This window comes from Idiotropiscis lumnitzeri, unplaced genomic scaffold (assembly GCF_059441095.1).
Source record: "Idiotropiscis lumnitzeri isolate Australia: NSW breed Sydney's pygmy pipehorse unplaced genomic scaffold, RoL_Ilum_1.0 HiC_scaffold_211, whole genome shotgun sequence".
Classification (NCBI taxonomy): Eukaryota; Metazoa; Chordata; class Actinopteri; order Syngnathiformes; family Syngnathidae; genus Idiotropiscis; species Idiotropiscis lumnitzeri.
Genome location: NW_028283749.1, coordinates 7,349 through 11,022, shown reverse-complemented (window position 1 = coordinate 11,022; position 3,674 = coordinate 7,349).

Here is a 3,674-nt window from a genome sequence, read left to right as displayed (position 1 = left end):
CAGCTTTTTTGAAATGGCTCGCCATGGCCCTCGAGAAATGTTAAAAAAAACAGCCCTGGTTGAGTGTTTCACCTCGCTTTTTGTAAATTTTATGGAGTACAGTGAACCCTCGGTTATCGCGGTTAATGGGGAACGAGACCACCCGCGAAAACTGAAAATCCGCGAAGTAGCGGCGCACCTTCAAAAATGCTTAAAAAAAAATACAATATATATAATAAATATATATATATATATATATATATATATATATATATATATACGGGGAGAGAGAGAGAGAGTGAAATTCATGTTATAACAAAAAAACCAAATTATTATTAAAACGTATTATTTTTTTATTCCCCAGCCATTCTTTTTGTATTTATTTAATTACTCAGACTTTTACCTGCTGGTACGCCGTCTGGTGTGCCCTGTGAAATGAAAGGTGCCATTCTTTATTTATTTATTCATTTATTCATTCATAACTGACAGCTTCGCGCTCCGCTCGTTCCCGGGCGGAAGAGGTGCTCCAATTCGGCTTAACTGTGACACACGCCCACCCTCCTCCCCCGGAGCTTCCATTCGGTTAAACTTAGGGGCCGCTTGGCACCGCCCGTGCCCGGGGAAGGTGCTCCTCTTCGGCTTACTGTGACGCGAGCATGCCCTCCTCCTCCGGAGCTTCCATTCGGTTAAACTTAGGGGCCGCTTGGAACCGCCCGTGGCCGGGGAAGGTGCTCCTCTTCGGCTTACTGTGACGCGAGCATGCCCTCCTCCTCCGGAGCTTCCATTCGGTTAAACTTAGGGGCCGCTTGGAACCGCCCGTGCCCGGGGAAGGTGCTCCTCTTCGGCTTACTGTGACGCGAGCATGCCCTCCTCCTCCGGAGCTTCCATTCGGTTAAACTTAGGGGCCGCTTGGCACCGCCCGTGCCCGGGGAAGGTGCTCCTCTACGGCTTAACTGCCACGCACGCCGGCCGGAGCTCTGGTACTGTCCGAACCGCGCGAAACGTCGCCACCGATCGTGTCCGGGGGAACGTGCTCTTCTTCGTCCACTCTCCTCTTCCCCCACGCTCTTCTTTGGCGCACGCCGGCCGTCTAACCGCTCCAGCGCCCCGTCGTGCCGCTCGGCGAAACTACAATGCCCCCGAATATTTTTTAGACCCGCGAAGCACTGAACCCGCGAAAGGTGAACCGCCAAGTAGCGAGGGTTCACTGTATGTATAAGACCAAGACCTACAAAAAAGTCTCTTGGAGCAATGAGCCAGGTTTTACAGGAAGTCGGCCATTTTGAATGTACTTAAAAGGGGGCGGGTCACCACAATGGACTTTGTGTAGAAATTATTATTGGGGCCCGAGCAGCGACCGCGGCGAGGTCCCTATTTTTTTTGTAGAAATTATTATTAGGGCCCGAGCAGCGACCGCTACGAGGTCCCCATTGTTTTTGTGGAAATTATTATTATTATTATTATTAGGGCCCGAGCAGTGACCGCTGCGAGGTCCCTGTTGTTTTTCTAGAAATTGTTATTAGGGCCCGAGCTGCGACGGCTGCGAGGTCCCTATTGTTTTTGTAGAAAATATTATTACTTTTATTATTAATAATATTATTATTATTATTATTAGGGCCTGAGCAGCGACCGCTGCGAAGTCCCTATTGTTTTTGTAGAAATTATTATTATTATTATTTTTCCGATTGTTCGATCGCATTTTTGACCCCGAAACATGCACAAAAATTCACCAAACTTGGCAGTCTCATCGGGCATGGCGAAAAATTTGATATTTTAACGTCTAATATGAACAGGAAGTGAGTTATTAATTTTTGAAAGTCCGACTTTTGCCCTTTTTTGCATGTTTACAGGGGTCATTCTTTTGCACCCTGATCCTAAAGGCTTCATCTGATTGCCTTAAAATTCTGTCTGTAGCATCTTAAGACCTGGGACAAACACTGGGGCTAAAATTGGGGCTAAAATCTTTTGTTTCCGAAATACTATATGACGGGGGCGGGGCTTCAAAGTTTTCACTTAAGATTTCCTTCGCCGCAATGGACAAAATGCTTAATAACTCTCCTGCACATGCTGCTAAAAATCCAAAACTTCACATGTACATAAAGAGTCGGTACCTGAAGACATCTATATGTTTATATTCTGTTATACACCTTGCGCCAATCAATATCATTTTTTACATTTTGACGTACTGCACGGTGCCCTTTTAACGAATCCGATTGAAAATTGGCTAGAAAAGACTCAAGACATTGATCTTACTCTATCCCTATTTTTGTGACTTTCCTTCGAAGGGCGTGGCTATTACGGTGCCGCAGAGTCTGATTATTCTCCGTGGCAACAAAAGTTCCTGCAAAATGATTCAGATGATCCATCTTCTCGAAATTTTTCACATTTGAGGATATTCAGGCCCTGAAGACGGCTGCCAACTTCTTTTTGATCGCAGTGTTAGCGCCACCAACTGGTTAAAACAAATACAAATTATTTTCGTTGATTTTTTTCTCCGGGCAGGTTAACAAAATCTACCTTACATTTGCTCGGATGAGTGTTTAGGCCTTGAGGATGTCACAATACGAAAGTCTTTCGCCTTCTTCAGAGTGTCACATGATGGTGTCTTGTGGCCCGTCTTTATCAGCTGATGTTCCATGAGGGCGTGACTTACCTGTCACAAGAATGAAGGCAAGTCACGCCCCCCGCTGTCCGTTCACTCCGCCAAAATGCTGCTCCAGGTGGTAGAGAGGATGAAGGCTCCCTTGTCTCTGTTCATGGTTTTTATGCCTCGCTTGCAGATCTCAATGGCCTCTCTGATCCAGCGCTGTTGTTTGTTCTCTTCGGTGCGGATGACCCTGCCCTTCTCCCGGTCCATGATGTGGTTTTCCCTTTTGCAGTGGTCAGTGATTGCTGATTTGTAATTTTCATGTTGTGCTTGTTCTTTTACTGCTCTGATTTTTCATTTTTTTGACAGGTAAGTCACACCCTCATGGAACATCAGCTGATAAAGACGGGTCTCAAGACACCATCATGCGACACTCTGAAGAAGGCGAAAGACTCGCCGAAACATGTCAGGTAAAAAATTAACCTAAAACATAATTGTCTGCTTATAATGAATCAGTCAAATATCAATAATAAGAAGACAAAATGAACCTAATACAAATAAATGAATGCTTAATAACTCCCCTGCACATGCTCCTAAAAATCCAAACCTTCACCTGTAAATAAAACGTCCCGACCTGAAGACATCTTAATGTTATTATTTTGTTATACACACAGCGCCGCCAAGTGGAATCAAAAATGTGTTTTTATTTTAATTTTCACGTACTGCACGGTGCCCTTTTGACGAATCCGACTGAAAATTAGTCAGAAAAGACTCAAGACAATGATCTTACTCTCTGCCGAATTTTGTGACGTTTTGGCAAAAGGCGTGGCTATTACGGTGCTGAAAAGTCCGATTGTACTTTGTGGCAACAAAAGCTCCGGCAACATGACTCAGATGATCCTATCTTCTCGAAGTTGTACACATTTGAGGATACTTCAGCCCTGAAGACATCTACCAACTTATTTTTCATCGTAGTAGTAGCGCCACCAACTGGTAAAAGCTAATACAAGTTATTTTCTTGGATGTTTTTCTCCGTGCAACTCAACAAGGTCGCCCTCATATATGCTCGGATGACTGTTTCGGCCATGAGGATGTCACAATACGTAAT